The sequence below is a fragment of the Emydura macquarii genome, unplaced genomic scaffold (genome assembly GCF_026122565.2).
Source record: "Emydura macquarii macquarii isolate MOO-44397 ecotype Brisbane River unplaced genomic scaffold, CSIRO-AGI_Emac_v2 contig_1253, whole genome shotgun sequence".
In the NCBI taxonomy this organism is placed as follows: Eukaryota; Metazoa; Chordata; order Testudines; family Chelidae; genus Emydura; species Emydura macquarii.
Window position 1 is genome coordinate 4,548,992 of NW_027131390.1, and position 22,395 is coordinate 4,571,386.

Sequence of the window (22,395 nt, forward strand, 5' to 3'; positions counted from 1 at the left end):
ATAATTTAATTTATTTTTTAGCCACACTGTCAACCAATCACACTGTCACAAAATACACACTAGGCTGATTTCAGAGTTAACATTCATTCTGTTAAAACAAGAGCACCCTTCCTCAAGATAGTGCGGGACCTGATCCGAAGAGATGTTTGGGCATTCACAGGTCCCATTGCCCTGGTTTGGAATTGAGAGTATTATACACCTTTCTGACCAGGACCTGAGACCTCAGTGCAATTTTCTAAGGATTTTTCCCCACAACTGTTGTGGAGTGGACTGTTCATGGGAAGGGGAGGAGAAACAAAGAAATATTTAGACTTTGACTGAGTGTATATTTATAGTTCAGAAAATTAAATTTACTTTTTTTCGTTTTCTCAGGTCTAAATAATATTGCCTTAAAATTACCGAAGTGGAACTGATTTTTTGCAGTTAAAATACCCCCCAAGAATTTTTTTTTTTTCTTTTCAAGCAAAATGTATAGGTTTTTCTATAGGACTCCTCTCTAATTGTGTACATTCTATGTTTATATTTTAGGAAATAAGAATCTTCATTGCACCCAGGAAATGGCAGTTTTAGCTGTTAACATAGCCATTTGTTGTTTAGTGCTAGCCGGTTTGTTTCCTGCTATGCAGGATTTCCATGAAGTGTGCATTTTATATTGTGTCTGTATGTTTAAAAAAAAAAAAAGTAGAAAAAAATGAATGTGTTTGAGTTTTGGTTTGCTGCATCATTATACATCAAATACTTTTTTTTTCCACTTTAAAAAGAGGTAGGTTAAATAACTACCTCTTGTTTTATTCCTCGTTAATCTGGTGACTATGAATTCAATTTACAAAGATCCATGTTGATACCATAGAATGTGGAAAACACAGGTATTCTTCTTCCGATATGCCTCTGATAAGAGTGCATCGTCTGATTTCTTAAATTACTAGATATTCAAAGCTGTCAGAGCACTGTAGATCCCCGTCTCTGCCCACTGAATAGTTTCCACTGAGAAATACCCAATCACTCCCATCCCGGTCACAATCCTACTGCAGAGGATTCCTATAACAGTACGTCTACACAGCAGCTGTGAGGGTGCTTCCCAGTACAAGTAGACAGATGTGCTAGCTCTGCTTGGCATGCTAAAAATAGCAGCGTGGCTGTGATGGCTTCAGCTAGCTATCCCAGTACAATTCTGCCCACGCCCCGCAGTACTACGGGAGTGACTAGCTAGTGCCGCTGTGGCCACATAGCTATTTTTGGTGAGCTAGCATATGTCTGTCTGTCTGCATTGGGAAGCACCCTCTCAGATGCTGCGTAGACATTCCTAAGAGACAATTCCTGAAAATGGTTTGCAGTGTTGCTGTAGCTGTGTTGGTCCCGAGATATGAAAGAGACACGGTGGGTTAGGTAATATCTTTGATTGGATCAACTTCTGTAGGTGACAGAGACGAGCTTTCGAGATTACACAGGTCTGAAGAAGAGCTCTGTAATAGCTCCAAAACTTGTGTCTTTCACTAACAGAAGCCAATCCACTTTGTCTTCCTAAATTCCTGAAAAGATTGCAGCTGAGTGTGCTGAAGTGCCCCCAACAGGTAGGGCCTTATCCTGTATTTACTAGAATCAGTGGCAAAAGCTTCACTGGCGTTGTCTAGCCTAGGATGAAAGGTATGGTCTTAGCATGTGTTCGCATGTAGCCTTTATGTGTGCAACTGGGCAAGTTCAAACATAGGCAATGCTCGACTTTTAAAATGTGTTAGTTAGAAGGCGTTAGCTAACGTATGCTACCGTCACACCTTAAATCCTACCCTAGACAAGGCCTTTGATTTGGAGTTAGGGCCTGCGTGCGTTGCCTCTTTAGCCTAAAAACCCGTGAGAAATCAACTCATCTCATCTGGCAGTGTCATGCACCATTGCAATGCAAGAATTAACTCCTATTAATTAACTGTTGTTAATGTGTTTCTCTCTCCCGCTTTCATAATCATAGAATCATAGAATCATAGAATATTAGAGTTGGAAGGGACCTCAGGAGGTCATCTAGTCCAACCCCCTGCTCAAAGCAGGACTAACCTCTGCTATATCATCCCAACCAGGGCTTTGTCAAGCCGCAGCTTAAAAACCTCTAAGGATGGAGATTCCACCACCTCCCTAGGTAACCCATTCCAGTGCTTCACCACCCTCCTAGTAAAAAATTTTTTCCTAATGTCCAACCTAGACCTCCCTCCCTGCAACTTGAGACCGTTGCTCCTTGTTCTGTCATGTGCCACCACCGAGAACAGCCTAGCCCCATCCTCCCTAGAACCCCCTTTCAGGTAGTTAAAGGCCGCTATCAAATCCCCCTCACTCTTCTCTTTTGCAGACTAAACAAGCCCAGTTCCCTCAGCCTCTCCTCATAAGTCCTGTGCTCCAGCCCCCTAATCATTTTTGTTGCCCTCCGCTGGACTCTCTCCAACTTGTCCACATCCTTTTTGTATTGGGGGGCCCAAAACTGGACACAATATTCTAAATGCGGCCTCACCAATGCCGAATAGAGGGGAATAATCACTTCCCGTGACCTGCTAGCAATGCCCCTCCTAATGCAGCCCAATATGCCATTGGCCTTCTTGACAACCAGGGCACACTGCTGACTCATATCCAGCTTTTTATCCACTGTTACCCCCAGGTCCTTTTCTGCAGAGCTGCTGCCCAGCTCGTCGGTCCCCAGTCTATAGCTGTGCATGGGATTCTTTCTTCCTAAGTGGAGGACTCTGCACTTTTCTTTGTTGAACCTCATTAGATTTCTTTTGGCCCAATCCTCCAGTTTGTTTAGGTCACTCTGTATCCTATCCCTACCTTGCAGGGTATCTACCACTCCCCCCAGCTTAGTGTCGTCTGCAAACTTGCTGAGGGTGCAATCTACCCCATCCTCCAGATCATTAATAAAGATGTTGAACAAAACCGGCCCCAGGACCGACCCCTGGGGAACTCCGCTTGTGACCGGTTGCCAGCTAGACATGGAGCCATTGATCACTACTCGTTGAGCCCTATGCTCTAGCCAGTTCACTATCCATTTTATAGTCCATTCATCCAACCCATACTTCTTTAACTTGCTGATAAGAATACTGTGAGAAACCGTATCAAAAGCTTTGCTAAAGTCAAGGTATATCACATCCACCGCCTATAATTAGTTATAGTATTTGAATTGCCAACACATCACCACAGTTCGAGGCTTTTGAAGTCAATGAACATTTTAATTGGTTATTGAAGTGCTTAGAGAAATGTTCTAGTGTTTATATTTTTGTGGAGCCAGGAATTATATTGTGTTAAACATAATATAAGGAATGTTTCAAAAATAAAAACTGAATGAGTGAATCAGTCAAAGCTGAGATTCAGGAGTGATTCAATAGAAACAGCTCAAACTAATAGTAAACTAACAATTTTCTTTATTGTTGTGGAGAAGACAGAGGGCTTGATTTGCAGTGATGTTGAGCACTTACAATTTCTACTTACTTCAAAGGAAGTGGTGAATGCTTGGCACACCTGGCATTCGGGCCTTTATTCAAATATGTAAAACAGCCCCAGATGCACAATTTTACAATGCTTTTATAAAGATTTAGAGATGTCATCCCTTGGGAGTCTTCTCATCTGTAAATTGAATTGCCTTTGTTTTGCACATGAAAAAGCACTGTAGATCAAGTTTTGATTTACACAAGTGTTGTTGAATTGTCCAGTAATGCCATTAACCTCAGTAGTTGTGGTGTTTGTGCAGCTGGCTTGTAATAGTTGATGATCATTATTGCACCTTTTGTTTACACTGACTAAATCTTTTACTGTTGCGTTGTACTGTGAAAGAAGGACCATAGGCCTATAAAAAGTTTTTCTTGAATACCTCTGTAGTGTTTCTTTAATTCACGGGGAAATAAAAACCTCTAACAAACGTAACAGAGACATGATATTTTTGCACTGCTAAAAGAATTTTCCACAGCATGTGATGATTGTATAAGTGAACAGCCACTAATGCAAATCACTGGCGTTGCATAGAGCGTGGTGTCTCCCAATTCGAACTCTTTGATTTGGAGCTGTGGGTGGAATGCTAAAAGATGTTCACAACTTGACTGTCACTACATGAATATAACTTGGACTGTGGAAGGTAAGCAGGGTGGGGGATGGCTGGTGGTGGTATTTCTTATAATTCTTGCAGTAGCATCTTGGTCCCTGACCAGGGCTGCTGTGTGCTAGGTGCTGCAGAAACAAGAACGAAGACACCATCTTTGCCTGGAAAAGTTGACAATTTTAATATAAGACAAGAGGCAGTAGGTGACGACAACAGACAGCACAAGGAAACAACGGGACAATACTGGTCATGTGGTAAGTGCCAGTGACAGCACTCGGTACTTGAATCAAAGTTGCAGGACGTTCCGTGTACAGCTGGAAGATGCAATAGTGTTGTCATGAAGTGGTATCTATGTAGACTGCACTGAATCAGTCAGTGTCCTACGTTACAGTTAGAGATCACGGTATTGCCGGAGGTGTTGCTGTAGGAGACAACATAAAATAAAGGGCCTGACCACTTGTGGGTTCTGAAGATCCCACTCAGCTGTTAGCCCCTGGATCCTGGTTGAATTCTAATGTGGTTAATTACATTCTGCCCACCCAAATTTCCCCCTTGCACTCTTCTCCACTTCATGTCTGACCTGATTTTGTAGTGGCCATGTGCTGTTGGAGCAGCTGTTGTGTACCCCAGCTGAGGTGGCATGGGGTTTGTGAAGTGGTTCCTGTTTTCTGTTCAAGGCCTCAGAGGTCTTTCAGCACGAAAGATGTTATGGAAATGTCAGAGACATAGTTTGGGGGTTGTTTCATTCCCAAAGTGAGACGAGCACCTAACTTTGGAGTTTTTAATGGCAGAAAATCCCTTATTCTCTGTAGCCATGAACTGTTCATAAATCTTCACTGTCCTCCTATTCCCTAAATTTGTATGCGAAATACAATGGCTGTTTTTTCATGTACCCATAGTCCAGAGAACAATCTTGTTGCAGGCCATCAATAGTGAAATGTTCCTCCCCTTCTTTCCCTCCTCAATAGAGAGTTCTATTCTGCAGGCAGGTGGAAGGACATTGCCCAGTATCCTGGGGAAGATATGACCTTACTGGTGTTCAGTTGGTTGAATGACTCACCCATCTCTTGAAATAGGTCATTACAATACTTTGCATCCACTCACGTATGGTACATAGTGGTAGCAATACAGTGGAGTTCTGCTGCACTTCCATTCCCAGATCTCAAGGTGTATTCATAAACAACCTGTGCGACACCCTGCATGGGTGGTGGTATCCCCATTTTACAGATGGGCAGACTGAGGCTCAGGGGCACAGCAAGTGGGTGGCAGAGCTTGAGGTTGACCGCAGGTCTCCGGACTCTCAGGCCTTTGTTTTAACCACAAGCCAATGATTATTCCTTCCTGCACGTGTCCTGGAAAAACACTTCATGAACCCCTGCTCTGCAGATGTATATAAAATATTTTCTGTCACAGATATATTGGGCTGAGTAATCCAACCCTATCTCTATCTCACACTCTCTCACGTCCTGTGAAAACATTAAAGCACTTCTTCTTCGAGTGCTTGCTCATGTCGATTCCATTGTAGGTGCATGCATGCCTCCTTGCACGGTTACCGGAATTTTTTTCCCTTTAGCAGTATCCGTAGGGCCAGCTTCGGCACCCCCTGGAGTCCTGTGCACATGCCATGGTATGTTAGGCGCTGCCAGCCCTACACCCCCTCAGTTCTTTCTTTCTGCCACTTAACGGTTACTGGAACTGCATTTTGCTTGGTGTTACAAGTACCTCTTAGCGTTTAGAGTTTGTGTTCCCTTAAGCAGTTGTTAATTGAGTAGTTAGTGTGTTTTGTTAGCTAATACTTGTAAATAGTTTAGTAGTTTTAGTAGTAAAGGTTTAATCCCCTTGTCCGGGAGTGGGGCATGCCCCAATTGCTGGGTTCCAAGCCCTGTAAGACCTGCGGCAAACCCTTCCTGTTTAGCGACCCCCACAATAGTTGTTTGAAGTGTCTGGGGGAGTTGCACAGGAAGGACAAGTGTCAAATCTGTAAGGCATTCAGCCCACGGACTCAGAAAGAGCAAGAAATCCATCGGAAGGCAGCACTAAGACTAGTCTCAGAGCCGTCCCGTGCTGAGCACTGTGTGGGTGCAGAGCACCCCTCCAGCACCGGAACCTCCGTGGCACCAGCCGTCGTCTTTGCCATTGAAGAAGCAGAAGAAACAACGCTCGCAGAGGGGTCGCTCGCCCGCGCCGAAGAAGACCGAGGACGCTGTGCTGAGCGTGGGACCATCACAGGTCCAGCAGGCTGAGCAAAACTCTGCAGGAGCAGGGCTCACCGCCTAGGTCCCTGAACCCTCCGAGAGAACCTCCTCTGATTCAGGGTCGAGCAGACGCTCTCCATCTGGGACTCGGCACCGATCACGATCGCCGACAAGTTGGCCCGTACTTTCATGGTGCAGGACCTGGTCGCCGGCATCCAGACGCTCGCCCAGGGATGATCAGCACCATCGTCGATCCCTGGCAGCATCAATCCCACTCCTCCTCCCACCGAAGGTCCTCTCCGGCACGGCACCGGTCTAGGGAGCGATACCCCACCGGTCGCCGACATTGCGCTCCCCATTGCCGAAGCAGCAGTTGTCTGAGCACCAAGGGATTCAGGAGCCCAGACACCGCTCCTGCTCTCCACAGCACCACTCTGCGGGGAGGAGGTCAAGCACAGCCCACCGCTGGTCGTCAGGAAGCGAGTCCTGTTCCTCGGGGGAGGACAAAACCTCGGTTGCCCACCCTGGTCAGCACCATCAACAGGAGCACGGTCCCGGCCAGGCCGCTCCTGGTTGGCCTCAGGGCCAGTGGCCAGCTCAATGGCCGTATTGGAATCCCTGGGGATTCCCAGTGGCCCCAGGCCCCTATTCCTTCATCTCATCGGGGAAGCAATCTGCAGCCCCAGTGGAGATACAAAGCTCCGCTTCGGAGTCAGACCAGATGGAAGGGACATCTGCAGGGGTCCCCCTGCAGCAGGAGGAGATACCACCACTTCCTGCGCCAGGGCAGTCGTCTTCCCCAGACGAGGCGGTTACAACAGGGCCATCAACTCCCCTGGATGACTTCTGAGCCCACCAAGAGCTCCTTGAACTTGGGTTTGGAAGCAGAGGAGCTTAAGGAGACATCGGACAACCTCTTGGATGTGCTGGCAGTTGCGTCCGGCCTGGGTCGCCATGCCAGTCCACGAAGGGATTCTCAAGGTGGTTAAAGCCCTGTGGCAAATGCCATCCTCCTTGGCAGGTTTGGAATATGCTAGCCTGAGTCTCTGTTAGGGTGACAGTCTGCTTGCAGGCATTAACGCTTGTGACAGCTCCTTTTAATTTCCATCTCACAAGCATCCTCATTTTTAAGTTAAATCTTACTGTGGTGGGGTGGGTTTTTTGGTATTATCCCTCCTATGGGGATGTTAAATTGAATTATGGTCATTGTTACTGTGCATTTCAGCCATAGTTACGTCTTGGACCAGATCCTGTGCTCCACGTAGGATTAAATCAAGCATTGCCTCTCCCCTTTTGTTGTCGGAGGGGCTGTGTTGGTTCTGTTTTAAGGTTGCTTTCCCTCCTCCCCAGCTCCTGGGTGAATCAGTGTTTGTCTCAGAGATGAGTAATATTTTGGAGGAAACAGCTTGATGGCATCTGTTGAACGCGGCCGTTGGGGAAAATGTGATATCTTTTCAGGTATTTATGGTGCTGAGTGTATTTGTATATATAAACTGCAAGCACGTCTAGTTTCCTCTATCCGTAACTAGGAAATAATTGGAACATGAGATGATGGGAGAAAAATGAAGAGAGACTAAATTCGCATTGAGTGTTTGTAATAAAATCTGTCGAGACCATGCAGACACACTGCGAATCTTTGTGTGTATTGTGTGTCCAGTGCTGGCATAGCAACAATGGATACTTTCAGTCCTGCATTTGGTTAGACCCAGAAACACCAAATTTCCTTGAGGAAGATTCCTTCATCTTCCTCTCTGTGCTGGTGAACTCTGAACAGCACTGTGCCCACTAGCATAGCACCTTTCAGCTGAGGATTTCAAAGTGCTTGACAAACATTAGCTAATTAAGCTTCCATGAACATCAAATAGGTATGCACAGATGGCCTGGAATCTAGGTGACTTGTCAAGGTCATTGAGCAACTTGGTGGCAGCATTAGGAATGTTCTGCCTCTCTACCTCCTGTTCTAAGCAGGAAGTGGCTCTGCAAGAAGAATTTGCCCACTGACCTCTCTACCCTTCCTTATTACAGTGCACCAGCTCTGGTTTGCTTCCGGCAAAACAAAACAAAAAAAGCAGTGCTGCGCTGCTGTGAATTTCTGACCTCTGGAAAAGTCCCTCCTGCCTCAGAGGAGCATGATGAGAAGCGAGGTAGGCTCTCAGCAAGCTGGCTGCTTCGGAGAAGTGAAATCCCATAAGTGAGCATAAACCATGGGGATCCTTCAATGGGTTGAGAGAAAACCAGCTAAAGCCTGGGAGACTGAGCCAAAGCTTGTCACCATTTAAACGGCACCAGAATAGCACCAAATTTGTTCCCTGGTACTTTCCAGATCTAGCTCCGAATACCTTCTAATATATGAATGAGAGTTTGGGGAAGTGATTTCACCATGGGCTAAGTTCTGCCCATGTATGTCAATGGAGGTTCAGGAGTGTAACCGCGGCCCACGGTACATAGTTCCTCACATAATGTGATAGATGGTCATCCTTACAAACGGGGGCAGTTCACTACTTTAATTCGTCCCGGAGCGTTAGTAAATCTTGGGCATTCGGGGCATGATCCTGCAATGTGCTAAATGACTGCAATTCCTATTAATGTCCCTGGAAGAATCTTTCAGGATCAGGCCCTTAAGAAAGTACAATCTTTAATGCATCATCAAATATTTAGACAGAGGTTGGTTTATACAGGGAATTTTGTGTGTGTTAATCACCCTTTTGTAAGAAATTCCAATGGCCTTTTCTGTTACAAGAGAAATAGGGAGATGCAGCCAACAATCTGGAGTGCCATATATGGTCATAATTCCCGAACCCCGGGTGTTTCATAAAATAGTATGGCCACTCCCACGTTTACAGTTGTGTGTGAACATTTCTTCCCCTTATGTTTGCATAAATACTTGGGAATACGCAACTCAGACTATTCAAATATATACATTCAACTTGTCATCTCTGTACATCATGTCAGCTGTATTAATGGCTGGGACTAGGTTCTTTATTCTTTGCTGTTACCGGGTATTACATCAAACTGAAAGGGCAGAGCACTGCAGAGGATAAAATGTCAGTTTTATGAAGAGAAAAAAATCACCCTGCTCTGACTACTGAATTGGCTTGGCACAGAAATGGGGCCTGGTCTTAGACAGCAGAAGACAGTGATAATTGTGGGGGAATTTCCTCCCACTAGCTGACCTCCCACTAGTACATGCTGTTCCAGTCTTGGGCCTCTAGCGCAGCTCAGTCATGGCCTATCCCATCTGCTGTCCCAATGAGCCCAGTCCAGTTCTGCATGTGCGTCTCCTTTGCGGCATCCCTGCTATTCCTGTTTTGGGATACTAGCACCTCATGTCTGCATGCAATGGTGGGGGGTGGTAAGAAAACGAGTAGGCCATCAGGCAGAAGGAACACACCAGCTACACAACAGCACTCCCACGAGAGCAGGCTTATCCTCTCACCACCCTTCACCTGGCGTGACCCGCGCCGGCCACTCTCCAGCTCGCAGCCAGCAAGGGCAGAAGCACCTTCTGCTTCAGCTAATGCTGCGCTGCGCAGCTTTATTCATTCCCAGCGGGCAATCATTGTCAAAACCTGACCAGATTGCATGCAGCTCCTGCGTTCTTCCAAGGTCTCAGGGCTCCACTGCCAATCTTTTTCCCACTGCTGGTTCTGTTCTTCCCTCTTGACAAGCATTCCCAATCCCCGCGTGGGGATGTCCAAGGAAAATCGCAATTGTCTGTTTTTACTGGTGACGGTTACTTCAGTAAGTGGCAGGGAAAGGTGTTCTCTGTATCCACCGCTAGAGCTGAAGTCAATCTTTTTGGCCTTATTGATATGCAAAATGTGCACCAATTTAACTTGAAATGTTTCTTTAATTGGTTTAGTCCAGACAGTGCAAATCACCGAGTTTAGTTCAAGATCAGCTTATTTCAGGTTAGTTTAAGTCTAATTATTCCCAAAATAAGACTGGTTTAAACCAATGTAAGAGTGTCCGCTTAGCCTTTTGCTCCAGTTAAACTAAATCAATGTAAAAAAATCACACCTTCAGTTAAAACAGAGCAGGTTTCGCAAGACAAACTCTTACACAAGGTCCTGTATCATGGCAAAAATTCTTTCAGTTAAATAGAGCTGTACTATAATTACCTTCAGAACCCGTTATTACAGCACCTAGAGCGCTTTAGCCAGGAAATTGCATTAATAATTTCTTTAGTGACAAACTGTCTGTCGTTTTCCCATGGCTATTTATTTTACGTATGTGAGACAAAGCTTGTGAAAAGCACAAACGGTTCTTGGAGTGCTCGCTCATGTCCGTTCCATGTCAGGTGAAGTCAATGGAAAAACTCCAGCTGACTTCAACAGACAATGGATCAGATCTTAGGTGTGCAACTTTATTCCCAGGGGTAGTCCTGTGTGTGTAAAACTGCTCGCATGCGTAAGCGTTTGCAGGATTGGGCCCTAAATTGAAGACGTTAATTATTCTGGTTGCTCCTCCCTGTGGAGTTTGTGGAGTGCTGCAGCGCCTTGCAGGATTGTATAAATTGTCTTGGTCCAGCAAGCAGTTCCGTTTAGCGTACTTGGATATATTTTGTCTCCCTTTATATCTTGTATCATTTGGTGTTAACCCTTTGGCTCCTGTGGCTATTTTCTGTTTTAAGCTTAAGGACCTCTCTTTCTAAGCAGCAACTTGGTCAGAAATGCCAGGATTCTCTAATGACCATGCAAGAGAAACCAAAAACTCAAACCTTTGCAGAAAATCTATAGAGTCTGAATACCCCCCTGGAGGCTTGGAAGATAAACACTTGGGGAGACTACCAAAATCCCCTGCAGATTTATATTAACTTGGAGAATATGGGTAGAACTCTGGATTTGTATTGCCCTTTCAAAATGTAGGAGAGCTGAGGCAAGAAAGATACCAGCGGGGAAACTCTTTGATGGTGTCTGGTGCATCATCATCATCTTTATAAGTGGGGAGTCACCTTAGTAATTTTCCACGCTGAGGGAGAGCAGCTTGTATTTGGAGAAACATTTATGGCATATGCCAAAGGGTGGCACATTCAGGATATTGCTGCTTCCATTAATCTGAAATCTGAGCATTCCCTGCCTGTTTCTTTTCAGGTGTAAACTATATCCTCTCTTGCGATACAGATTGAGGTGTCATTCAGGGAAAGCAGAGCAGAGGTGATGTCCATAACGATGTGATAAGATTAATAGCTCAATATGTTGTTATTAACTAAGCCCTTTAGTCCTTTTAACTGATGACCAAGTGCTTGGAAAACATTTGCCCCTTGAGTCTGGGGTTTCTCTTCAGTGGATCGTGTAGGTAATACTATGGTACATTTGTATTTTGACACAATGTGGTAGGAGGATGATTTATTTTATGGACAGATCACAACCTTTACTTTCTATGCATCTTTTTATTTTGCCCAGTAAATTCAGGGGAACTTCAGCAGTTCACCCTTTGCTAATCTATACACCTGCAAACTCGGACAGAATCCTTTCTTGGCTCCCCACTTCTCAGCAGACGTTCCGTAGCAGAGTACTACAGTGAAGTTTCATATTAATTACTCATGTCCCAGTCCTGCAATGAACTCTATGTGGACAGATGCTTGGGGCTCTGCAAGCGTGCAGGAGTTCACAGGCATGGAGCTTATCGCAGGAATAGGACCCAAGACTTCCCTACTGTTCTAGACTATATTCGAGAACTTCCACAGGTGAGGTCTGCCCTGACCCACAATGATAAAATAATTGGCGGGGAGGGGAAGCAAGAGACGATTTTGGCCCTGGCTAGTTCACTAAGGTTGCAATTTGTGGTGCATTGTTGCAAACTAGCGAGGTTCTGCCAGTATCATGGTAGCTTTTATAATAAATGTAAATGTATGACACGGTTCCTTAGCTGACTGTATGATTAAAGGTGTGTGTGGTGGGGGAGGGCACCTTGCTTTTCTTACCTATGCCAAAATTCCTGGCCCAAAGCAGCTCCCATTGAAATCCATGTGCGTTTAGCCATTGACTTAAACGAGAGCAGGATATGGCTCTCCAGTCTCTACTTTGCACCATCCCCATGAAAGTTGTCACTGAATTGCCTTTGTTTTACAGGGCTCCATATAGCATTAAATCATAGAAAGGTCATCCGGGTATTTCCAGGGTGAATCTGTATCTCCAAAACAGGCAGAATAGCCAATGCTGAACATTGTCTTGGTAATGACACCATATAATCATCATCACGATAATAGTTCTTTGCACTGAGACGGTAGAGCACCTCTTATTTGAGGATCACAGCATCCCAGTGATACATGATTTACATGCTGTGATGCACTAGCCTGCAACAACTTGGAAAAGTGTACTTCTGTGTTTAAGCTCCATGGAAAAAGTGTTACATCACTGATGCTTTAACCACAGAGTCATAGAGCCAAACAACCCCACCTTTGGTCCCTGAGAGAAACAACTCTGAACTGTTTCCTTGCAGCTTTTCCAGCAAATTGTCTGCTTGGTAAATTTTGCTAATGACCCAAAAAATAATCAGTTTGTCTCCTGTGAGTTTTGCGTATATATTTCCATGGCCGTGTGATTTAGTCCATAAACATTGTCATCTTGGCTATCCTCCTCTTTCTGCAATAAAGAAAATGGCCAGATAGTTCAGTGGTTTGCGGGTTTTATTCTGATTGTCCCTAGACCCTGGTACGTGTTTGATAATGACCACACCAAAGGGAAGGTGGTACTGTGCTTTTGTCCTCCCTAAGTTTGGTTTATAGGTAGGGTGACCAGATAGCAAGTGTGAAAAATTGGGACACTTTTGGGGGGTGGGAGAAGGTTTTAGTTGCCATATATATATATATATAGTTGCCTATATCCCTAATGTTGGGATGGCCCTGATAATATTGGGATGTCTGGTCACCCTAATTATAGGAGGTATGGGAAATAAGAGTGAAATTCCCGAATTAGTGCAGAGACAAAGGGAAATTCAGACTGTTTCTCTGAGATCTCAGGAGAACACCTTTCAAATGTGGTTGTCTTCTACTTCCAGCCTTTCTAGAATGAAGACCATTGACAACGTGTGGATTCTCGTTTTCGCTGAGGGGCACTAAATCTGACAATGCTTTTACTTTCTATTCAGATAATTAAATCAAGAGACTTCCCTACCACTGAGGCTAGGGTTCTTATGGGCTGTGTTACCTTGTCATGTGACAGCATCCAGCCAAGCAGAGTTGGCCTGGGCCAGTACTTCGATGGGGAGATTTCTACGAAGTTCTTACGTGCTACGCGAGGGTGCTTTGGAGATTCAGCAGGTGGCACTCTGAGTTAGCAGTGAACCAGTGCATTAGTATGGTATTAGCAGCTGCTGTGTTTCAGATGAGGTCTGAAATTAGGGTCCTGTCTTCTTGGTCCATGGTATTTTTTCCTTAAGAGTAGGACTGTTAGCCTTGGTGTCCAATCTGTGTAAGTGAATCCCCATGCAGTGTTACCTAGAAAAGTCATTCCTCCTTTCTTGTCTTAAACCAGTATGTTAATTGCTCTGCACTGTTGATACAGGTTCTGTGTTTCACTTCAGAAGTGGCTGCAGTTCAGTGATAGAAAAAGTGATACTCCCTGTCCCGTGTATAATATGTACAGACTTGCCAAGTGCCGGGAAGTGAAAGAGGCCGTATACATTTAAGACCATCCTCATGTTCATCAGACACCTTTGTGGTGACTTCTTGTTACGTACACGATGGGTGCTGCTTTGCATGCTAAGAACCACAGAGGCTTAGACCCTGATCTTGCACACAGGTGTAACTCAATTGACATGAGTAATCCTATTGAAGTTAATGGGGACAGTTCATGTGAGTAAAGTTATGTGTGGCCATAAATGTTTGCAGGAGATGGGGCTGTGATGAGTCATCCCAGAGTTACCTCTCAGCCTGACATGTCCTCCCTGAATTAGAGAGTGTGGTGAGTGACCTGCAGGTCTCCTGATCGGCCCTATGCCATTCACCCAGGGTTCAGCCAAGCCACAGGCGTGGACCCACCCAGGGGGTCCCAAGGCAGGTATATGGGGAAGCAGAGTCTCTCCAGTCTGCTCAGTGGAACTGCCTGGCTGGGAACACTCCTGTTCCTACTAGTTCTGACAGACTACCCTTGCGCCTGCCCTAGACTGCACCTGTTTCCCCACTAGCCAGTCCCTGCTCCAGCCTGCATCTGCCCAGGCAGTTCTGACAGGGCCTCAGTTAAGTGTGCGGTGCATGGGTTATATTCCCCACCCCCCCATTCTTTGTGATTTTTCACACCTCAGCTCAGTGGTGCCTGGGGTGCTGCTACACCCCCTGGGTTGAAGTAGTAATAACAAGCACCAAATACATGGTTTCCATCAGCAGCACCCCCGCTAGAAAAAGTGTTCCAGCACCCCTGCCTCTGCTGTAAAATCCCTGTCCCTGAGTGGATGACACATTCTCACTGCCGGTGTCGCTAATCAGCCTCCACGGGGCATGTGCTGCTACTTGAGGTTCACTGTGTAGCGCTTTGTAGAAAAGCGACTCTCTTCGCCGTCTTCCCAAGCTCCAGTATTTCCAAATAAAGCGTTCTCCTGCAGTGAGCTCCTTCAGCGCTGTGCTCATAGTTCATTCGTGTTTGGCTAATAAGTCAAGGATTCATTTGTCTCCATTTTTATTATGTTTGCCAAAAATCAACATACACAATAAATAATTGTTCTTTGGCACGCAAGTGCCATCGCACCGGAGTGACTCAGAGCTCTCTTAATACACTGGAAATTAACTCTGCAGTTTTTGCTATCTGTTCCTGTCCAGTATAATTCCCGTGCAGTAGTTTCTCTGGCATTATAATATATGTGAATCTGTAATAGGAAAATATTTCCTATTTAAAATTAAAAGATGAGTCATCTACATGCCTTTGTTTTATCTGTTTGCTGTTGCTCGCTAAAAGAATTCATGTCTTTTCAAGAAGCAAATTAAACTAAGATAACAGTAATAGATGAGCTTATACTACGAGTATTTAAATACCTGTCAGATCTATTAGCTATTTCAACTTACAGATGTGGGACCTGATCCTGCAAACATTGACTTACCATCATGAATTGTCCAACTGAGATTAGTGAGTGGGGCTACATGTAGTCGCACTACGTCTGGGGGTAGGTGGTTCCAGGACTGGATTCGTAGACCTTGCAACTTCTTCAGTGTGGGTGGGTCTGCACCCCCATGATGCTGTCCAGTGAAATCAATGGGAGTGGATATGGGCATCAGCGTCCACCCACGTGCATCTGATTTCAGGATCAGAGCATTAAACATAAACTTGTGCAGAACAATGAATACATCAAAAGTAACATTTCAATCAGATGCAATCACCGGCAAACTGCAATGTTAAAATCTAGTATGTTACGTACATCAACTGAATCTACCTGTTATTCCAGTAATGCTAGCAGATATGATTCTAAGTTAAACTGCTCTAAGTGCAGGAAACAGCTCTTCAGCACGAAAGGAGAGCTCACACCCAGCTTTGATTATGGATTTAAAAACATAAAGTTACAAATCTGACACACAATATTCCAAATAAAGCATAGAGCCCATCAACAGGCCAGCTATGTGCCCAGCAATCACAGCGGTAACTCCAAATAGGTTGCAAGTATACTCAAGATATCTGCCAAGCAGACACATTGTGTGATGAATGAAATCATCTACAGTTTAGCGTTTACATCCTAAGATGACCATCCAGAGATGATGGAGGCAAGGGCGCAGGGATTGTTATAGTGACTGAGACACGTGGTGCTGTTCAATGTAGGTTTTTATACCACACTCCTGACCATAGTATCTGAGTGCTTTGCAAAGTGATTAACATCTGTCACTTCTTATGTGTTCTCTCATCCTTTCGCCAGGGTTTCGCCACATGCAGTTTCTCAGCAATGCTCCCTGGTGCATCGTCCCAGCTTCCCACACGTTAACTCTGCGTCTAGCCAAGCCCACAGGTAGGATTCTGTGTTAGTGGTAGAGCAGGTTAGAATATCTTCCATGAAGTTTTGATGAAATGTAGTGGGTTTGACAAGATTTAGCGTGAACCTAACAATGGGTGACTCTGTAGCCCCGTGATTAGGGCACTGCCCTGGGATGTGGAAGACTCAAGTTCCTGCCTGATTTAGCGTGATCTGGGATGGAAAAATTCTGCTCTGATTTAAGCATGAACTTGCATCAGGCTAGTGCCCTAGCCCTGAGGCTGGGGTTTTATGACATGATCTGAACCAGAAAACCTCCCTGAGTTGAAAAACTCAGGGTTCGGTCTGAAAATAGAGATTTTGACTCAATTTCAGATTTGTGAAAACGTTCGAAAGGTTTTTGTTTTCATTCTGCACTGGAATGAAAAACAAATTTTGAAACCTTGAAAGTTGCTGCTAAAGTAATTTTCCTATACCACATCTAGTGTGGGTAATCGTTTGTTGTAACTATGGAAAAACGAAGTCAGTAGGGGAGTTCCCTGTACGTAAACCTTGTAAGAGTTCCAGATGGGTTCATAGTCTGCTCACGGACCTTGCCAGCTGGGACACACCTTCTCCAAGGGGATCGCACATCTTTTCAAATCCTTTAACCAAATGATAACAAAGGAGGGCCTCCCATTTCAATGAAGAGCCTAGTCCTAGGTTCCTCTGCCACCCAAAGCGTTCAATGACTTCGGAAGGCGTTCTGGTTGCACAAGGAATACAGGATCAACTCCGAATATTCATAGCTTTGTGACTCAGGCAGGAGCACTAGCTGGTCTCCAGGGAACAAGGAGTTAACCTCCGCTCAGTTTGCGCAGATGTCCAAGGGCAGGATTATAAACTGGCGGCTTGGGGGACACAGCAATAGCTGTGCTGGGTCAGAGCAGGGGTGAATATTGATGATGGTCAGTGCGACCTGTTCAGAGGAAGAAATGCTGCGGTGGAAGTAGTTATGGGACAAACTGCTCATGGAGAAAGCTTCCATCTACCCCCACCCGATAGCTAGTTTGGCTTTATGGCCAAAACTTGAACATTTATATCCCTTCTAGACAGGGCCACATTTACACCTAGGCACAGCACCTTCAGCACCTCCCCCCCGCTCCGCCTACAGCTGACCTTCATGTTTTCCACGTTGGGGGGCTGGGGGACGCGATGGGGGAGAAGGGCTAGCTGGGCAGCTTCGTGTGAGGCAGGAGGGGCTGGGGCAACAGGCTTGGCCAGCTCCAGGCAGGTGGAATATGCGCATTTCTAGGCTCTGGCGTCCAGCCTGGCCACTGTGACCAGGGGCCAGGGCCTCAGGGGCAAGAGGAAGAGCAGGGTAGTGGGGCCCCAGGAGAGAGGTGGAACAAGGGGCAGGGCCCCCAAATTGGCCGGGGCCCCTGGGCACAGGTCTCGTTGGCCCGTGTGGTAATCCACCACTGTTTAGGCACCCCTAGAATGTTGGCACCCCTAGGCACATGCCTTCTGTGCCTAATTGGAAATCCAGCCCCGTTTCCAGTGCGCTTAGGTGTTTTTTTATCTTATAACCCTGGATGTTCTCGTTGTCCATTAAATGTCCAGTCCTTTTTTAAAATCCTGCTAGGGTCTTGGCCGCAGTGATATCCTGTGGCAGTGAGTTCCACAGGGTAATTGCCCATTTGATGAAAAAGCAATTCCTTGTAGTAGTTTTGAGTGTCAGATGCTAGTTTAATTTAATTGTCCCCTTATTTTTGTATTGTGAGGAAACATTCCTGAAACATCTAGAGAGAAAATGGGGGTGTCCTGTGCAAAGGCAGCTTGAATTATATGACATACATTACTCCCCAGTCCAGGGGAGTTTTCTGTTCATCTTTTTGTTCTGTTCTGTTTTCTTTTGATTTCTCATCAGACACTAACCCCTGAGAAAAGCCCATTGCTTACTGTGCCTTTCTTTTGTCCCTGCTGAGTTATTCCACCAGTTTACACGTTAGAATATACATTTTCGACCCTAAAAAATGTTATATTTCATCTCTAATCTATTGTAAGAAAAATGTTGGTATTTCAAAGGCTCATACGTGATGTATGTCTGACAAATGCTGTTCTGAGCAGTGATAATTTGTGCCTTGAACCATCAATCATCACAACTACTGCATGTTCTCTAACATGCTAGGAATCTTGTTAAATCAGGACTATGTGGGTTAGCAGACTGCGAAAGTCCCCTGCTTTTATGGAGAATAATAGTAAAATGAAGATGGGCTTGGAAATGCAAATGCTACTCTGAGGAGTGCGGTGTGACAGTATGGCAAGTTTGTTTCCTTTTACTAGATGAACAGAAATCCCGCCAGGGAAACCTGGTCCTTATCCTGCCATGGTCCCCTGCGCCCCAGCCGTAGCTGGTAGGCCACCTTGCCATCCTCTCGATTATCATAAGGCCCATGCTCCCTGTGGCACTGAAAAAGCTATTTCAAAACACAAATGAGACACTAAGTCCTATGCATGCTGTCCATCTGCCTTTCGAGACATTTATGGGACCCGGCCATCCAGCAGAATGAGAGCCACAAAGGCACGCTTTCACAAAAGTGAACGTGACAAATGTATTTTCATAGCCCGGCTTGGGTGAAAGGCAAGTAGACAACAAACCGAATAAATAGCAAAAAGCAAATGAAGCTGTTTTCAGCTTTAACAGTCAAAGGTGGTGTCAGTGACATGGTTAAGGAGTTTTGTTTAAACAGACGTGATTTTTTTAACGAGATAGTGTTTCTTTTAATGAACAAAGTACACCATTTGAAATAATATCCCTTCTTCTGAGAGTTTTGTTTAGGCCATGCTCTCTTTAGTCTGGATTTGTTCATTCCCTCCAAGCTGCTTATTTAAACAGCACATATTTCTCCGTCCTGGAAACTCTGAATACAAATCCAAGGATGAAACACAATGCAACTGAACCCGCAGCAAAAGCTTTAGCTTATGTTTAGATGGGCAGCGGAGGCTGATGTCGGAGGCAGATAGTTCCTCTCAGACAGGGACGAAGCTGCTTGTTTGCACTGCATCTCCTTGCAAAACAGGGCTAGGAAAATATTTCCTTTGGGAATAGCCGAAAATACCCGTAGTCCGGTTCTGGTGGGACCAATGGGTTTGACTCCTGCGGCCAATGCATGAGCTAAAATTAGGGAAATGGGCCCCAGCGTTAGTGCCAAGGGGCCTGTGCTGCCTGGCTGAATGACACGTCTGGGATCACGCAGCCTGGGCACAGGCGGTTAAATACCCGGCATGTGTTGAACGATATTTAACGCCCGTCTCGGCATCCCTGCGACAACCGTCATCTCAAACACCAGCAAGGCCCCTGCACATCCTGGGGCAAGCAGGTACCCAGCAGTGCCCGGCGCTGGGCTGGGCTTCAAGGCTGGGGAGTTGGGCGAGTGATGGGGTCCTGCAGGGACCCCCTGGGAGTCGGGGCCAGGCTCGACTGCCGCTTTCTTTGCCTGGGGGGGGGTAGCATCCAGGCCGCCCCGCTGTGTCCGGCGCTGTACAGCCCCAATCCAGCTGTGCTATTGCTACTGGAGGCCGTTCTCCAGAGCAGCCCCCGCCCTCTGCGCCCCCCTCCCCCGTCCCCTCCTCTGCGCGCGCCCCGCCCCGTCCCGCCCCGTCCAGTCCTGCTCCCCGGGCAGCGCCGCGCTGCTCCGGCCGCGCTCACTCCTCGCCACGCGCTCACCGCCCTGCAGCGCCGCGCGCCGCTCCGGGGCCCGGCCGCCAGCCAGCAAGAAGGTGCCTGAGCCGCTCGCCTCGCTAGCATCTCTCCGGGGCTGCCCCGCTCCTGGGGGCGGGCGGGGGGGGGGGCGCGCTGCTCTCTGCAGCCTGTCTGCAGGAAGGTGCCAAAAGGGTCTTTGCCTTGTCCGGAGCGTCGGATAATACGGGGGGGGGACCCCAAACCCGCCTTCCCCGGCGTGTCCCCGGCTGGGTGGGGTTTGGATGCAGGGCAGCGCGGCGGGGGGAGCAGTGCTGGGAGTGTGGGGTTGCAATGCTGCTGCAGGTGATGGTCTGCTGGTCTCCCCCCTCTTGCGGGGTTCGCCACTGACCCGGCCCTGCTACTGCAGACGTGCTGCTGGCTCTGGTCCTGCACACACAGCTGGGGCTGGCTGCACGGCGGCGGGAGAGACCAGGTTTGTCATTTCAGCTGCTGCGGGATTGCTCGGGTGAGTAAAGCCAGGCACAGGCGGGTTTGCAGGATTGGGGCCCCCTCTTTTCTGTAGCGAGCAGGGGTGTGCATGGCTCTGATTTCCGTCTGGGTCACGTTTTGTGGCTGGAGCGTCATGTTTCGCTCCGGAGTGCAAGTCTGAGTGTGTTTGCCGTCGGGACGTGGATGTTGTGGTGGTGTTACTGTAGAACTCATTCAATTTGAATCCATTAGGCTCTAGCCTGTAACAAGAACATCAACAAATCAGCCTAAAATGCTTTGTTCACCAATCTGGTTTTTTACCTTCCTTCTGAAAAGTTCCTGTTAAGACATGGAGCTGTACTCTGCAGAAGAGGAAATTGTTAAGCTGTGATTTGTGCAAACCGCCTCTGAGTAAATAGATGATATATGTACCCAAACACGGCTTCAGAACTTACAACTTCTAAGTTGTTTTTTAAAAGGAGAGAGAGAGACAACAGCCTTTTTTTTAAAGTGCTGCATTCCTGTATGCAGCCCGATTCCTGATTTCTGCTCAAAGACGTCAATAAATAAAAATTCAATCTTGTGCAGTAACTGCTGGGAAGATGCTGTAAGGGGTGTCCACAGCTAACATCATACATGCAAAACTAAAAAGCCACTGGAACCAAAGAATGACTTGCTCCGTTCTTCGCATGAAGCTGTTGAGGCATAAATGCCAATTCTGGGCTTGACTGTGAAGTCCATTTCTTGACCACATTACCACTGACTTCACTGGGAGATTCGGCAAACTGATTTGGAGTGGGACCTTTAGGGGTTTCTAGCAGAAGTGCTACTTTTGCAGAGAATTAGAGCATCTCTCCATTATATGCTACTGCCGTTCTCCTTCTGAGTGTAAATATTGGCAATTGTTAAAAAAAAAAAGAGGTAATGTGTAGGATCTCCGAGCTTTTGAAAATAAACACACGAAAATCAGTCTTGGCTGGCATTTATTTTGGAAACTGTATCTTCATTAAACCGTACCCACCTACATTATCCAGCTGCATGGCACGGACAAGCTCAGAAGATGTTTTATCAGGTCATTAGGCGCCGCACCGAACAGCTTGATACTGTAGTAATAGGCCTGCCTGGCATTGATGCTGATCTGAGTTTTAGGGCAGTACTTTATAAATGGTCATTTGTGTGTTTTGAGGTAGTGCTGAGAGACCGAGCCTCATTACGCTAGGGACTGTACAAAGATATAACAAATGGACACTTAAAAAACCCCTCCCACTCTTGCCAAGAAACTAACGTTTCTGGCTCTGAGAGCCTAGGTTAAAAGGGGTTATTGCATTTTAGGGTGTACAGCTCCCATCACTGTCTGTGTCAGGTGTGAAACTTGTGTCCTTTAGAAATGGCTTCAAGGTTTCAAAGGCTGTGTGCACCCTTCCCCTTAAGCAACTCAGAAACAAACCATCATCACGGATGCTGCCTTTCTTCCGGTGTTTGTACAGTGCCTACTGACTTGGGGTGCTGATTTGTGACTGTGGGTTCTGGGCTCTGCTGCAGTCTAGATCTCTAGTGCTGTAGGTTAGGCGTGCTCTTGGAGCCTAGATTGTACCTTCCCATCAGTAATAATTTATGCTAGTGATGCACTTTTAGGCTGGGATTTTCAAAGGTGTTTTCATAGACATCTCAAGCCCCTTAAATTCCTTTGAAAATTCCAGCCATGATCACTTGGATTTTATTCCTTTGCTGATGTTTTAACATCCTGATTAGTAAATTGTTCTCTCAGCACTTTCCACGGGAGCCCTGCAGTCGGCTGGGGTCCCGCAGAACCTGCTGCCATAATTGCTGGAGCAGGTAGAATGTACTTGGTTGTGGGAGGAATTGGGTAGGCAAAAAAACCAGACTGTTGTAGTTTACGGGAAAACACTACATCTCTCCTCAGAAATAGCATTCAAGGCATGTAAAGCAAGTGTTTCTTTTTTTTTTAAATAAAGGTTTTAATACTTAAATTTAAGCGAGGAATAGAAAGAGATTGGATGTCTATTATCACAGGAGTTAAAGTATTTTTGTACATGGTTTAAGCAGGATGTGTTTTATTCTTT

At 46.2% G+C, this 22,395-nt stretch overlaps 1 protein-coding gene across 1 annotated transcript in view; it reads left to right on the forward strand.

The window, feature by feature from the left end:
• Positions 1 to 20,190: 20,190 nt before the first annotated feature.
• The window catches only part of FHL1 (four and a half LIM domains 1), a 47,474-nt gene continuing 45,269 nt past the window's right edge, over positions 20,191 to 22,395 (forward strand). Inside the window, exon 1 of the mRNA XM_067548061.1 lies at positions 20,191 to 20,348. The gene's annotated coding sequence lies outside the window, so the exon portion shown is untranslated. The remainder of the gene's footprint in view (positions 20,349 to 22,395) is intronic.